At 40.4% G+C, this 17,338-nt stretch overlaps 2 pseudogenes; both read left to right on the top strand.

Annotated features, from left to right (window-relative positions):
- The first annotated feature begins 646 nt into the window (after positions 1–646).
- Positions 647–2,455, top strand: LOC120736363 (annotated as a pseudogene).
- An 11,545-nt stretch (positions 2,456–14,000) lies between these two features.
- LOC120736362 lies at positions 14,001–16,281 on the top strand (annotated as a pseudogene).
- The last annotated feature ends 1,057 nt before the right edge of the window (positions 16,282–17,338 follow it).

Below are 17,338 nucleotides of genomic sequence, written 5' to 3'. Positions count from 1 at the left end.
GAGTTGTAATTTTTTTATTTGTCCACCTGGCGCCCTTGCTCCACATTTGATCCCGGCTGGAAAACAGCGGGCTGCTTAGACAGACCTGCGGGAAACGAAGCCTCATTTCCGGTGTGCAGCAGCGGCTTCGCCCGCTGATCGGGCGGGACCATTTTCGGCCCCTAGGACGTGAGAGGGTGCATTTTTTTTAGTCAACAGGAAATGACGTATTTGTTGTCACGTGGTATCGGACGTGTGTGCTTAGAATTGTAATTTTTTTATTTGTCCATCATGTGGCGCTCTTGTTTGACATTTGACGCCTGCTGGAAAATACAAGTTTTACAGAGGAAAATCCCACATTCAAAGCAGTGTCTTTTTGCTCAAATGATGAGTTTGGATCATCATCAATGTGTGTGTGTGTGTGTCTTAAAAAAAATAAAGGAGTGTGTGTCTAACCTCAGAATCAAAGAGTGTGTGCCTAATTTCAAACGTTTTCTCCTTTTGAAGTCTGCAGTTCAGTGCACCCTGCAATGTAAACAAATCAAATATGAAATGAATACCAAAGCCAAATTAGACTTGTTTTGTCTGCAAGCTCGGGTTGTTTGTGCAGCTGCACTAAAACCGTGGTTATAAGAATGAGCAGTAGCTGGGAGTAATCTTTTTCACAATGGCAAGACGGTACAACGCGGAGGAAGCCCTGCGACTCATCATGGACCCCGACAGCGAGGAAAGTGCCCCATCCTCGGGGGATGAATCGGATACTTCTTCAGAGGAGGAAACGGAGGAGCAGGAGTCCGGTTCCGACTCATATGGATCGGAGTCCGAAAGTGAGAGCGGAGAGGAAGAATCAGCGGGGTGGATCTCAAAAAATGGAACACGGTGGTCACCTACGAACGCTGAGACGTTCCGCTACGTTCCAGCGGCCACGGGACGCACCGGACCCACTTTATACGCCCTGGCCCGGATCAGTGACCCACTATCCAGCTTTTCCCTTTTCCTCACGGATGACATTATTCAGCACATCGTGTCAATGACCAATCTCCAGGGGAGACGTGCTATGGCTGACTGGAGGGACGTGGACAGCGATGAGCTGCGTGCCTATGTCGGACTAATAATTCTGGCCGGTGTTTATCGTTCCCGAAACGAAGCCACGATCAGCCTCTGGAGCGAGAAATCCGGCCGGGTGATTTTTCGTGCAACCATGTCGGAGAAAAGGTTTCGCCACATCACCAGAGCTGTGCGATTCTCAGACTTGCGAGACCAACACTCTGACGACAAACTGGGTCCATTTCGCAAGATCTGGGACATGTGGACCCATTGTCTCGAAATGATGTTCCTCCCAAACAAAGACATTTGCGTGGACGAACAGCTTGTCCGATTCAAAGGGAGGTGCAGCTTCAGGCAGTATATGCCCAAAAAGCCGGGGAGGTATGGACTGAAGGTATGGGCAGTGTGCGACGTGGAGACGTCTTATGCCTGGAGGCTGCAGCTGTACACGGGCAAAGCAGCCACTGGGCGCGCTGAGACCAACCAGGGTATGCGAGTGGTTCTGGAGCTGACGGAGGGGCTACAGGGACACAGCGTCACCTGTGACAATTTTTTTACTTCCTACCCTCTGTCAGTGGAGCTGCTGAGGAGAACAAATACCCTGGTTGGCACCATTCGGAAGAACAAGCCCGAGCTTCCACCAGAACTGCTGCAGACAAGGGGGAGAGGAGTTTTTTCCTCCATGTTTGCTTTCACCTCCACGCATACGGCCGTCTCATACGTCCCTCGCCGCAGCAAAAATGTGCTCCTGTTGAGCTCCAAACACCGGACTCCAGGAATCTGCGACGGACCCAAGAGAAAGCCGCACATAATAAGGGATTACAACAGATGCAAGGGAGGTGTGGACAAACTCGATCAGGTAGGTGTCAGCATCAGTTGCGCACAAATTTATTCATTCTTGCTCATATATTCTTGTGTAAAATATACGTAGGTTTAATGTTTTTGTGTGTGTGTGTGTTTTTATTAGGCTGTTAACGACTACAGCTGTAGGAGGCGGACGAGACGGTGGCTGTTAGCCCTTTTCCACCATCTGCTTGACATTTCTCTTTATAATGGCTATGTCCTGTGGACCGCGGTGGACCCAGCTTGGCAGCGAAATAAAGGTTACAGGAGGAGGGTCTACATAGAGCAGGTTGGAGAAGCCTTAGTGCAACCATGCATTGCTAGGAGAGAGTGACTTCCCCGCTCTGTCCTCACAGCAGAGTTTGTAAGACAGGCGCAGGCCGCTGCTTCTCCCGATGCTGCAGATCCTTCTCCCGATGCTGCAGATCCTTCTCCCGGTCCCTCTGCAGCCATCAAACCAAAGCTCAGGAGGCAATGTCAGCTGTGCCGAGGAAAAAGAAAGAGGGTCTACAGCGTCTGCCACAAATGTGGGAACGTGACATGCAGGGACCACAGCCTGACCACCTGCAGGAACTGCTCCACCTGAGCAGGACTGCCCCCCCCCCCCCCCCCCCCCCCCCACCCAGCCGATTCCCCCTCACTCCCCTCCAGCCCCCACTCTCACTCATACCTTTCCCCATTCCAAATATTCCAGTATATGTTCATTGTTATATAGTTCTAAAAATAAATGTTTTCTTGTTCAAAGTGATCTTGTATTTTTATTTTCATATTTTTTTTATTTTAGAACACAACAAGGTAATAGTATATAGTGGTAATAAGCAATAAGTAAATAATAAGTGCTAATAAGCAAAAAGTGAAAACATGATCACCATTTATTACATTTACTGTGCTCCTAGAAAAAAATAGTAATAGCGGCGACCCAACCACTTTGCCCCGGGGCTGCTCGACACATACCCGCGAGAGAGGCACTCCTCCCGGGGTGCAGCAGCAGCTTGGCCCGCTGATCGGGCGGGACCATTGTCGGTCCCTAGGGCCGTGAGAGGGTGCATTTTTTTTTTTTAGTCAACAGGGAATGACGTATTTGTTGTCACGTGGTATCGGACGTGTGTGCTGGAAAAAGGGGTCCCCGGTGATCGTGCCCCGGTAATCGTCGCGACTTACCCCGGCAAGATGCACTGTTTTCGGCCTAGAGGAGGAGCATTTGCCGCCTGGAGACCATTTTCTGGTCCTAAAAAAAAAAAAAAAAGGCGATCGAAATGAATGTTGGTGCCAATCTTTAGTCCATCTAAAGGCCCAATTATAATAACAATTGAATATTACTTCAAATGTTTTTTTTGGAAAATATTTAGTTTTTTGTAAAAAAACAGGGCGCTCATGTAATAAAACTGGGATTTAAAGGGTTAAAACAACGAAAATATAATTAAAACTTTATATGAATATTTCAGGGAGAAGTAGTTTTAAAAGACTGACCAATTTAAAGTGGAAAGAAATATGAATATATAATCTTTTTATTGCACTTTTTGGGGCGGGACCATTTTTGGTCCCCAGGGCTCGGAAGGGATGCATTAGTGATAGTCGAGTGTGTTTATGCTTGTCTGTGTGGAGAGGATTGTTGGAATACTGATGATGATGTCTGCTATCACTGTCAATTGTCAGTAAACACTTCATCTGGTTGAGGAATCTTCACGTGACATATTACAAAGTCTGTATTATTAACTCTGTAATTAGGCGCCATTCTTCTTATTTTACGGCGCTGTTGTTCAATCGGGGAACGCTCTCTGTTGAGAAGAAAAGCATGAATTTGTTTGTATACGGATTATCCAATGTTTAAATGTCCCGGTAGTCGAAAAGGAGGCAGAGCTGCTGAGAAATGCCAGGAGCTAACTGGGCGCTAACCGTATCATTCAAATATATTGAATGTCGCAATGCTGGCAAAGAGAGGAAGTGATGTAAGATTTGCGCATGCGGGGTACCGATCGGGTTTCCGGTACGGATCGGGTAGCGACAAGCGCGAACAATCGCATGTCCGCCATTACCTGCCTGAAACCGGAAGTGACGTCATTTTCGCCGAAAATGTAGTGTTTTACTTGTAGGCCTTAAAAGCCTATACTGGTGTTTTTATAAGTCATGTTTGACTTTATGCTTTTCTGAATAGTTTCTGTGATGCTAAGAACTCAAATTGCACTGCTTTAAATAGTTTATTTTGATGCACATGCTGTTTTCTTTGCAAATTTGCATCATAAGATTGTTTTTCGTTTTTTCTGCATTATATAAAAATTGGTGTATCTCAAAAATAAAACTATGAAGACACTCAAAATAAATTTCCTGTGGTTGTAAACTACTTTTTTTGCAACTTTTTTGTATTTAAAGTTTTGAGGGATAAACCTCTTAAATTTCTCCAAGTAGAAATATATGTAAAAAAAAAAAAAAAAAGATTTTAAATTTTTTTGTAGTTTATTGCACTTTTTTGCAATTTATGTAGTTACTGTGGACTTAATGCATACATATTATTAAAATGTGGGCTATAACAGTTGTATTGATGTATAGCAACTTTAAATGCTCCCTAAATGGCACTACGGCCTGTAAAAATATAAAGTAAGCTCTGGCGGCCTTGGTTCTATGGTAGGTCTTAAAGGGTTAAAGGAAACTTGTGGAGGATATATGTAAAACATTTGAGTTGAGAATTGAGGCTCTGTCAAGCTCACTTCTTAGTCATATTTTTAATGACTCCATTATTTTGCTGTTATTTCTCTTTCATGCTCAGACATGCATCTCCCACCTCTCAGCTTCCCTCTTCCCACTATCTGGTTTCTTTACACCGCACACACACCCTCAACTTCAAATCAAAGGAAGACTGTTTATATCAGTTACCTGACATTTACAGTGTTAGATTTTCTTCATGACAACATCAGCATCTTTGGATTTTTAACAGCTGGAGTTTGAACTGGATGAAGAGAAAATGAGTGCAGTGACTGAGTCGCTCTGCTGCATTCTGCTGCTTTTTTTTCTGCATGTTTTCCCGTAAGTACAAAATAACAGCAGCTCACTAATAACACTAAGAACAATTGATTGATTGGAGGAAGTAAGAAGCTGGGTGGAAATGGAGTAGACTATATCTTGTAGCTAAGTAACACATTTGGCAGTCCTGATATTTATTGCGACTGAAGCGAACCCTAATATAGAAAAAAGTCCACGACAGCTTATCTTTACATTTTTACATGTTGTTACACATTTTATTAATTTGTATGTATTCCGTCGATAGCAACAACATAAACTGCAATAAACTCAAAGAAATTACAATCATTTTTGTTTTTGTACACATTTTCTTTACTTACAACAATGTCAAAGGCGTTGAAGAAGAGGCTTGGGGCCACTTCATCCAGAGAACTGCTGCTTACTGAATATTTCCTCTTGTTCAGACTATTCTCTGCAGCGATGACTGTGAGCAGATCAGACCTGTCTGCAGTACTCAGCCCAGCCCATGTGGCACCAACAACCATCCTACATTCAAAGTCACTTATATAACCATTCTTAATCATTCTGATGTTCAGTTTGAACTTCAGCAGGTTGTCTTGATCATGTCTAAATGCCTAAATGCATTTGGTTGCTTCCATTTTATTGGCTAATTAGGCATTTGCATTAACAAACAGATGAATACAAAACGACAGGGATTGACCCAAAGTACTTTTTCGTAAAGGCAGTGAGATTAATAAGGAAAGTATATAAAAACTGATTTGAGAAGGGAATAAAACCTAAGAACAGGACTAAGATTTAAATGTAAAATATGATTAAAAATACATGAAATACAGCTCAGGAATCTCTGTTTGGTCCCCACTGTGAAGTGAACAGTTGTATTTTCACCTTTAACCTCTCTGCTCTGTATTGTTTCCTCCTTCAGACCAGGAAACCATCACAGCTGATTCTAAGCAGAATGTCAATCTCACATGTCAGGTACCAAATAAAACGGACCCCATCATTGTTGTAGAGTGGAGCAGAGCTGACCTGGTACCAGAATATGTTTTTGTGTATCGGAATGAGAAGCTTGATCTGGAAAACCAGCATCCATCCTTTAAGAACCGTGTGGATCTGCAAGACAGACAGATGAAGGACAGAGACGTGTCTTTGATTCTAAAGAATGTGACGATTAATGACACTGGAACATACGAGTGTCGTGTCATCATGAGAAGATCTTATCTGAAGACTCCCCCCATCAGCAGCATCTACCTGAGAGTTGTTCCTCCAGGTGAGTGAGTAGAGTTGAGTGTGTGTGTGTGATCAGAGGTGAAGCTGCTTCCTGGTTGTTGATGTTTGTTTCTAAAGATGTTGTTGATGAGACTTTGTAGAAAGCAGCTGGTCTGAGTGATGTGATCAGAGTGCAGTAGATAATGTCTGACAGCAGTTTGAAGAGGAAATGGATTCTGTTCTGTTCTTCACTCATCACCTACCTGACAGCTGACACCTCACACCTGTTTCTCACCTGCAGGTCAGCCAGGAGGAGACACAGAGGATGGATCTGTTGGACTGAAAGTTGGTCTGCCACTTTTAGGTGTTCTACTTATTGCTGCTGTTGTTGTTGTTTTTTGATAAAGAACAAGGTCTGGATTTATACCAATCTGGGCACGCAGTAGAGAATGAGCTGTAGACTTCAATCATGTAAAATGTGTTTCATTTCTGTCAAACCTTTTTGTTTTATTGTGTTTATCAGTGGCTCTGTGAACTTCAGTGTGTTCGTCTGTATTTTGTTTCAAGGTGCTGCTTAATCTTTAACAATGCTCTGTAGTCAAAATGTTTAAAATGAGTCGAAGGTTTTCTTTTTTAAATATGTTCAGAAAGTGTGTGGGAAAGTAATTATTGGATATTAAGTAGCGGAATTTCAAGAGCAGGACCACGTCTTCAACACGCTCCTTCCGGTTCTCATCTAGATAGGTTCCCCCAGTTCTGCAAGCTGTCGATTCTCATTTACGTGCCTCACCTGTCCTTCCTCCCTTTCTCAATTCTGTAACTTCTTCACTTCTATTAGGTACATGGGGATCTGCCAGGCCCGGGAACCGACGCCAATCCCTTTCAAGGCCTTCCCCAAACCACAGCTCAATCAATCAATTCATGTCCAAGAATTAACCTTTACCTACTTATGGATGGCGGTGTTCCAGTTTGACCACTTGGTGGCAGCTTTGTGTCTCTCTTATAATGCTGCTGTATGGTAGGCTTCACTAGCCAAATGTTTTTGAGCTTTAACTCAGCCGAGATCCTTTGAATCTACCACTGTCTGTGCTTTGCTCCATTTTCCATGAATATTTCTTGAATTTCCCCTCACCCCAACCAGTCGCAGCAGATGATTGCGCCTCTCTGGTTTTGTTGGAGGTTTCATTCCTTATGAAGGAAGGTTTTCCCTACCCACTGTCACCCAACGCTTGGTCACAGTGTGTCATCTGTTTTTTGGGGTCTTCTCTGTACTATTGTAGGGTCTTTATCCTTAAATACAAAATCACCTGGAGGTGACTGCTGTTGTGATTTGGTCCTCCATAAATAAAATTGAATTTAACTGACCAGACTGTAAACTGTTTCTTTTCTTGTGTACAGCCACTGCTGGCAGAGAGAAAGAAAGTAAAAACCTAAAAGGGAGTATCCTTCATCAAAGCTCCACCCTCTCGTAGAATATGGTCACACGTACACGGGTTTTTTGAAAACAGATTTTTCTATGCATCTTTCGTCCAAAACGTAAACTGCATTTTCAATCACTGAAAACCGAGATTTTTATCAACTCCTGCCGGGGTGGAGATTTTTGAAAACTAAGTTTTTATATGTGGACGAGGAAAACGGAGATTTAATCTGATTATCTACAGTTTTTACACGCTTATATATACACACAAAGTTACTGTACCTCCATTTAGAAAGACAGAGGCATCAGAGTGAACTTCTACATTCACTCACTGATGTCGTCATCAGTTTTTAACAAACTTGATTGTTTTTAAAAGTTAAATTTAGGCCTGCTGTATGGATTTTGTTCATTCCTAAGTTGTGAGTCTACACCAGCCAAAATACTGTCTTTTGTTATTAAAGAAAAACTTTTCAGAAGTATTGCATAAAACCCTCTTTACTGTTTCCCTCCCAGGCTTCTAGACTTCTTATTGGACAACAGTTTCCACAGGGCTAGGATCTGGCATGTTCTTGACAACATTTGACTGTGTTTTTTTAATTTATATTGGACAGAGATATTTTTCAAAACTGCACCTGTGGACGGGATACTTAAAAAAAAAAAGTACACATAAAATCTCTGTTTTTAAAAAAAATACCCGTGTACGTGTGGACGCAGTCCTAGATTCATCACAATTGGACTGTTATGTTTTTTTTAAGTTAGGGGTTTCCAACTCCAGTTCTTGAGAGCTACTGTCCTGCAGCTTTTAGATGCATCTCTACTCCAACACAGCTGAATCAAATGGTTGGATTTACCTCTTCAGCAGGCTATCAAGTTTGGCAATGGCCTGATAACAAGCCATTCATTTGATTCAGCTGTGTTGGAACAAAACCCCCCCTTAAAGAACTACCGGACCAAACCGGTTTCATTAAAGGTAGGCACTCATCAACAAATACACACAGAATACTTAATTTTATAGACTATTCATGTAGTAAAAACATTGAAACCACGATATTGTCTCTAGATGCAGAAAATACATTTATATTCTTTATTTATATTTGCAACTTTACACAATTTTGGTTTTGGAGACTCTTTCATAAACTGGTTGAAAATATTACATAATTGCCCAACAGCCTGTGACAGCACAAATGCCCAAACATCCCCCAGCTTCTGTCTCCCCTTCACTGTTTGCAAATTTTATTTAACCACTAACAGCAGCAATCAGACAGGCTACAGTAATTAAGTGCAAAAAATGCACAAATGTAAAACATAAGATCAGTCTTTATGCGGATGTGTTACTTTTTCTCCAACACTCACAAACCACTCTCTGAGGTAATTACATTAATAAACTTATTCTCAACTGTTTCATATTATTTGATAAACAGTTCTTCCTATTAATTGCTCCTTCAAAAATTCTTCTACCCCGCTGCAATTTGGAAAAATTAAATATTTAGGTATTGATGTTATTAATGAAACCACATCCCACTTAATAAAGAAAGTAGAAGATGATCTGTCTAGGTGGAAATCTCTACCTATATCACTCATGGGAAGGGTTGTGTCAGTAAAAACTATGGTCTTGCCAAGACTGAATTATTTATTCTGAGTGATTCTGAATAAACAAGCAGTAGACACGTTTAGATCTGTTCCGACGACCATTTATAAATTCCTTTAGAAAGATACACCAACGTGTATCAGTCTAAAAATGCTTTGAAAGGACCAAGAACAAAGGAGGACTAGATCTGCCTAACTTTCAACACTACTTCCTAGCCAACAGGCTACAATCATTTTAGCATAGTTTAAAAATACCATCTAAGATGAGCCCTGGCTAGATGTAGAACAAGCACTTTGCAACAATATAGATTGCAGACCTACAATTTATCAGGTCAAACATTAAATGACATGAATGCTTTAAAAGTATCAACATCGGCTCCTCTCTGACAGCATGGTGGGAGTTTCTAAAAATGACCTAGTTTTCATGAATCCCATGCAAATGTACACCCATCTGAACAATAGTGATGGGATTTTCGGCTCTTTCGGCTCGGCTCACTAAAAAGAGCCGGCTCTTTTGGTTCCAAGCCGGCTCTTCAGGTTGCTTTGTTGCTTTAATTAATTTATCATTAACAACAATATAAAATTATGCACAAAAAGAATTACTAATGTAAAAAAAAATGTGGTTTTATTTATATATGTTTATATATAAATATATACAGTGGCCCCTAGAGACAAAGCACCTACAAACTCCAAAGCACATTTCTAGCGTTAACTGAACTTCCAAAACAAGAGCTACCTAGATCACTTAAATGACACAAAGCATATGTGTATTGTTTATGTATTTATACACAAGCACTCATATATATATTCAAATAATATAAAAAAAAAAAAAAGTTCATTTACCTGTTACTACCACACACCAAATCCGGTCGTTGGTACTTCCTGGTTTGTGTAGCCACTAGGTAAGAAAAGCTCAACGCTGCCCCTAGCATCCTGGAGAACTTATGTTGTGTTTTGCACGTGCTTTGGAGTTTTTACGTGCCGTGTCTCTAGGGGCCACCGTAAATATACTTTTATTTATTCACTCCACATAAAATGTAATAAATAAATCATATAATACAAAAAACAACTATTTACATTTTAACTTTTAACTATTTAAATTTTCAGCTTTTTCCTTTTAAACAAAGTTAAAGTGAAACAACACAAAACACTGCAAACCACAACACAATTACATATAAATTAAAATATGAAAACAAAAAGAAGATGCATATTCTCTGTCATATGGGTCCCGCATGAACAAACTTTCTGAATCCTTTATCATCCGCAAATGAAATTAGTTGTGGATGATTACTATACCTTTCTAATGTGACGTTGTTGTCCCTGGTAGTGATGGGATTTCCGGCTCTTTTTAGAGAACCGGCTCTTCAGGTTGTTTTGTTGCTTTAATTAATTTATTATTAACAATAATATAAAGTTATGCACAAAAGGAATTACTAATGTAAAAAAAAAAGTGGTTTTATTTATTTATATATGTTTATATATAAATATATGTGGTGGCCCCTAGAGACAAAACACGTACAAACTCCAAAGCACATTTCTAGCATGAACTGAACACAACACATTTAATTGTGTTGATCTGCATTCTGGGATACCTGGCTGCTCCAAGTCTACACAAGCAATCGATTATCTAGGATCGACCTGTTTTGACTTACTTTGCACGGCAACCAATCAAATGTTAGAGAAGCTGCATGGGCAGCGTTAACCCCGCCCTCTGAGTTTGATGGGTGAGGTTGACAGATAAAATTATTTCAAGATGAGAGCCAGGCGCCAGGACTGCCAAAATGAAATAAATAAATATATCATTAAATAATTAATTAAATGTGTCAATAATTAATTAAATGTGTCAATAATTAATTAAAATGTGGAATACATAAATAATTAATTAATTACATGTGTCATAACTATTTATTTAATTAATTATTTCCAATTTTAATTAATTGTTGACACATTTAATTAATTATTTAATGGTGTATTTAATTAATTAATTATGGCAGTCCTGGCGTTCCATAGAGTTTACGCCAGCGCACCTATTTATATTTTTGATAGCAAGGAGCAGACGGCAGAGTTTCACTTCACCGAGGGAGCTCATGACGTACTACCCGGCTTTCTTTAGACCGCAAAGGCCGGGTCCTCAGGTGGAAGCAGCCTCTGAATTTGGACACCCCCGCTGTTTCCGGGCCGGCCAATAATAACGGTGACATTTAACGTATTTTATCCGATAAACAAACACTGTAAAATGTATTTATCACCCCCCCCAACAGCCCTTTTGAATGTCTCCCTAATTCTGAGGTCTCAAGGTTGGCATGTATGGCCACAACACCTCACTCTTGGAGCACTTTTTTGCCACATGTATCGCAAACCATGTCTCAGCTGTTTGTGGAGGTAAAATACGTCCGCACAATTACGCTCAGCCATTGTTGTGAGCGCGCAGCCGTATTTCACACATGCCTATGAAAAGCGGAAGAGGAAGTCGTTCCTTTGAATGTAGACAATCTGAATGTTATAGTTTCTTTCCACTGTGTTCCTGTTAATGATGAACTACAAATTTACCCTAATTACCAAAATATCAATATTTTAATGTGAGAATCGATTCTAGAACATAAATGATTGGTATCGGAGGAATCGATATTTCAGGATCGAGCCGCACGTCACTACCCTTTAGAGCCGGTCGGAGCAGGCACGCTGTTTTGCGTAACTATTTTTGAATCCCGGTAGCTCTGCAACCATGTAAGCTAGCGCAATAATTTTTTTTGCATATGAAACCGGAGGAGTTGTACTTACATCTTATGCCATCAGCTTGTCCTAGGTCACAGTTTCCTTCCACATAAAGCTTTGCAAAAACGGCATAAAAAGCGCTTGCAGCAACAAAAACATAATATTCCAGAAACACGCTTTGCCGATCCGATCAGCTGTTCATAACACTTCCTACGCTGGAATAGACGTCAGCGCGAACTATTACATGTCCGGCATTACCTGCCCGAAACCGGAAGAAACGTCATTTTTGCGGAAAATGTAGGTTTTTTTTACCATCAGGGCCTCAGGGCCTATACTGGTGTTTTTAAAAGTTATCTTTGACTTTATGACTTTCTGTGTCGTTTCTGGGATGCTTAGGGCTCATATTGCACTGCTGGAAATAGTTTATTTTGATGCATATGCTGCTTTTTTGCAAATTTGCAGTGTAATATTTATTTTCGTTTTTCCTTCAGTATATAAAAATTGGTGTATTTCAAAAATAAAACTATGAAGACACTCAAAATAAATTTCCTGTGGTGGGAAACTAGTTTGTGCAACTTTTTTGTATTTATAGTTTTGAGGGATAAGCCTCTTAAATTTCTCTAACTAGAAATATATGTTAAAAAACCAAAACGATTTTCAATTTTTTTGTAGTTTATTGCACTTTTTTGCAATTTATTTCATTACTATGCACTTACTGAATACATATTATTAAAATCTGGGCTATAATTGTATTGATGTATAGCAACTTGAAATGCTCCCAAAAATGGCACCACACCATGTAAAAATATAATATAAGCTCTGGCGGACTTGGTTCTATGGTAGGTCTTAAAGGGTTAACACTAAATCAGAGTTAACGTACCAACTCTCCAAAAAGAGTTAAATTAACACTCTCTGGTGTGGACCCATATAGACACTTTAATAGTGTTGAAATCAAATCTGACAGTGTTAATTTGGACATGCTGGATTTGCTGTGTACGTGCTTTTGAATTTGTACGTGCTTCGGAGTTTGTACATGCTTCGGCTCTTTTAAGTAAGGGTTGTCCACCTCCAGTCCACGAGAGCTACTGTCCTGCAGCTATAAGGACTCATCCCTATTCCCACACAGCTGAATCAAATGGTTGAATTACCTCTTCAGCAGGCTATCAAGTGTGGCAATTGCCTGATTACAAGCCATTCATTTGATTCAGGTGTGTCGAAACAAGGATGCGACTATTCATGTAGTAAAAGCATTGAAACCACAATATTGTCTCTAGATGCAGAAAAAGGCATTTTATGGAGTTTTTATTTTTATTTGCAACTTTACACAAATTTGGTTTGGAAACTTGGTTGAAAATATTATATAATTGCCCAACAGCCTGTGTAAGAACAAATGACCAAACATCCCCCAGCTTCTGTCTCTTCTGTCACATTACAAACACCACCAAATATGCATACATGCCAACCCTCCCGATTTTTCCGGGAGAATCCCAAATTTCAGTGCCCCTCCCGAAAATCTCCCGGAGCCACCATTCTCCTGAATTTCTCTTGATTTCCCAGCATAAAAATAGACGATGTCCTCTGCAACTCTGCACAAAGCTTCCTGTTCTGCACAGTTTCAGACTTGCTAAGCAATCTAATGACCTATGACACAGTTTATAACTAAAAGGTGGCATCTAATATACTGGCCCGTTATTAAATGCATAAAACAAAATACACAGCAAATAAGCACTAGAAAATATATTTTCCTAATAGGCAGTAAAGGAGACAAAGTGTTCGCCACATCAGATGGAAAAAGATGAAAAAATAATTATTTTTATGTAAAGAACATGGTTATTTCTTGTACAGCAGCTATTATAAATGCAAAACAAGATACAAAATTCTTTTGAGTTACTAACTTTTTGCAGTTATATATGTATTTATATGTGCAGGATCTGCTTACTTTATGTTGTGTAAAGCAATGAAGTGGCATTTATCTAGCTCTCGTCCACCAGAAACATCTCTCACTGACTATTAAGACAAAAAACAAAAAAGCTTGGACAACCAGCAATAAAACAGGCTTTTGTTAGTCAGCACATGTCTACTAATCTAGTCTAGTCTACTAATATATGATTTACTTAATGCAGCAGCCTCTGCTATTCTGACAGTTACAGGTTTAGAGTCTGGCCATGTGACGACTGTGAGACATTGATGTCCAATGTACTTGTGCACTTTGAACATTGGTGTAACCAACATGTGGTGAGGGGCTTTGTTCACTGCAGAAACACATGTTGTTGTGATCAGAGCTCAGACTAGTTTCAGTTATAAGGAAGTAGTGACGGGTCGTTCGCGAACGAAATGGCTCTTAGAGCCGGGTCTTTGACGTGAACGACGCGAGCCGGCTCCTTATCGCGAGCCGTCACGTGTTTTTTTTTTTTCTTTCTCTCACCCTCTCTCTCGCACTTTTCTGCTTCACTCAGCAAGCGAGCCTTGTGCTTTACGCTGGGAAGAGGGGGGAGGGGCGGTAGTTACACTCAGTAGCACAGGAACAGAGCCAGAGGGAGAGAGAGAGAAAGAGAGCCAGGGACAACAACGTGACATTAGAAAGGTATAGTAATCATCCACAACTATTTTCGGTTGCAGATGATAAAGGATTCATTAAGTTTATTCATGCAGGTCCATATGACAGATAATGTGCATGTTTCTTTTTGTTTTCATATTTTAATTTATATTTAATTGTGTTGTGGTTTGCAGTGTTTTGTGTTGTTTCACTTTAAATTTGTAAAAGGAAAAAGCTGAAAATTTAAATAGTTAAAAGTTGAAATGTGAATAGTTGGTTTTTGTATTATATGATTTATTTATTACATTTTATGTGGAGTGAATAAATAAAAGTATATTTACAGTGGCCCCTAGAGAAAAAGCACATACAAACTCCAAAACACGTAAAAACATGTACAAACTCCAAAACACGTAAAAACTCCAAAACACGTACAAACTCCAAAACACATAAAAACTCAAAACACGTACAAAAGACAACAGAAGTGCTCCAGGATGCTAGGGGCAGTGTTGAACTTTTGTTACCGAGTGGCTACACAAGCCAGCAAGTACCAACGACCGGATTTGGTGTGTGGTAATAACAGGTAAATGAACTTTTTTAAAAAAAATTATTTGAATATATTTGAGTGCCTGTGTATGAATACACATATGCTTTCAATTGTGTAATTTAAGTGATCTAGTAGCTTTGCTTTGGAAGTTCAGTTCATGCTAGAAATGTGTTTTGGAGTTTGTACGTGTTTTGTCTCTGGACCACCGCATATATTTATATATAAACATATATAAATAAAACCACCTTTTTTTTACGTTAGTAATTCCTTTTGTGCATAATTTTACAATATTGTTAATAATAAATTAATTAAAGCAACAAAACAACCTGAAGAGCCGGTTCTTTTTAGTGAGCCGAACCGAAAGAGCCGGATCTCTAAAAAGAGCCAGAAATCCCATCACTATAAGGAAGAGAAACTCACACAGTCACTGACACAGAGGAGAAATGGCACAGAAAGGAGTTCAGCTGGACCGAGAAACCTTCTCTTGTTCCATCTGTTTGGATCTACTGACGGATCCAGTGACTACAGCCTGTGGACACAGCTACTGCATGAACTGTATTAAAAGTTTCTGGGATGAAGAGGACAGGAAGGGAATCCACAGCTGCCCTCAGTGCAGGAAGACTTTCACACCGAGGCCTGTCCTGGAGAAAAACGTCATGTTTGCAACTTTAGTGGAGCAGCTGAAGCATACTGGACTCCAAGCTGCTGCAGGTGAGCAATGCTATGCTGGACCTGAAGATGTGGCCTGTGATGTCTGCACTGGGAGGAAGCTGAAAGCTGTCAAATCCTGTCTGGTATGTGTGATCTCCTACTGTGAGAAACATATTCTGCTTCATTTTGAGTCTCCTGCCTTTGAAAAACACAAGCTGGTGGCCCCCTCCAAGAAGCTCCAGGAGAACATCTGCTCTCGTCATGATGAGGGGATGAAGATTTTCTGTCGTACTGATCAGCAGAGTATCTGTTATCTCTGCTTGATGGATGAACATAAAGGCCATGAAACAGTCCCAGCTGCAGCAGAAAGGACTGAGAAGCAGAAGGAGCTCGAGGTGAGACGACTAAACATCCAGCAGAGAATCCAGGAGCGAGAGAAAGATGTGAAGCTGCTTCAACAGGAGGTGGAGGTCATCAATGGCTCTGCTGATAAAGCAGTGGAGGACAGTGAGAAGATGTTCACTGAGCTGATCCGTCTCCTCCAGAAAAGAAGCTCTGATGTGAAGCAGCAGGTCAGATCCCAGCAGGAAACTGAAGTGAGTCGAGTCAAAGAGCTTCAGGAGAAGCTGGAGCAGGAGATCGCTGAGCTGAAGAGGAAAGACGGCGAGCTGGAGCAGCTCTCACACACAGAGGATCACAACCAGTTTCTACACAACTACCCCTCACTGTCAGCACTCAGTGAGTCTACACACTCATCCAGCATCAATATTCGTCCTCTGAGGTACTTTGAGGATGTGACAGCAGCTGTGTCAGAGACCAGAGATAAACTACAGGACACTCTGAGAGAAGAATGGACAAACATCTCACTGACAGTCACTGAAGTGGATGTTTTACTGTCACCACCAGAGCCAAAGACCAGAGCTGGATTCTTAAAACATTCACATGAAATCACACTGGATCCAAACACAGCATACACACATCTGTTATTATCTGACGGGAACAGAAAAGTAACATTAATAAAACAACAACAGTCTTATTCTGATCATCCAGACAGATTCACTGGATGCCATCAGATCCTGAGTAGAGAGAGTCTGACTGGACGTTGTTACTGGGAGGTGGAGTGGAGAGGGGAAATGGTTTTTATAGCAGTCACATACAAGAATATCAGCAGAGCAGGGGGCCTCAATAAATGTTGTTTTGGATGGAATGAGAAATCTTGGGTATTAAATTGTTACAAAAACATTTTTCAATTTTGGCACAACGATGTCCGAACTCTCCTCTCAGGTCCTCAGTCCTCCAGAGTAGGAGTGTATCTGGATCACAGAGCAGGTATTCTGTCTTTCTACAGCGTCTCTGAAACCATGACTCTCCTCCACAGAGTCCAGACCACATTCACTCAGCCGCTCTATGCTGGACTTTATCTTTTTGAAGTTGGAGACAGTGCAGAGCTGATTAAAGTCAAATAGACAGAGAAGACAGGTTCATGTTGATCCCTGATCAACATGAACCTGTCTTGTGTAGTTTCTAAATCAGGTTTTAGTGGCCCATTGATTCAAACTGTACTTACATCTATAGACCTTACATCATTATAAATCTGAATTTGTTCTTATGGCTGATAATGTGAGTTAAATGATACTACTCTTCAAATTCAACATGTTTGAAATCTTTAATCAATCTGGTTAGTGGTTTTATTTGGTAGTTGCTGTAGTGGGTTGTCAAATGCAACAATATATTGGAGCTGCAGCAGTTGATTCATCAGTTTGTCAACGATTAGAGAATTGATTGTTTTATCATTATTTTAGTAACATTTAAAGCTGGTTTCTGGTTTCTGAAATGT

Source organism: Simochromis diagramma, unplaced genomic scaffold (assembly GCF_900408965.1).
Source record: "Simochromis diagramma unplaced genomic scaffold, fSimDia1.1 OVJJ01000703.1, whole genome shotgun sequence".
NCBI lineage: Eukaryota > Metazoa > Chordata > Actinopteri > Cichliformes > Cichlidae > Simochromis > Simochromis diagramma.
This window is presented reverse-complemented; position numbering and strand designations above follow the sequence as displayed.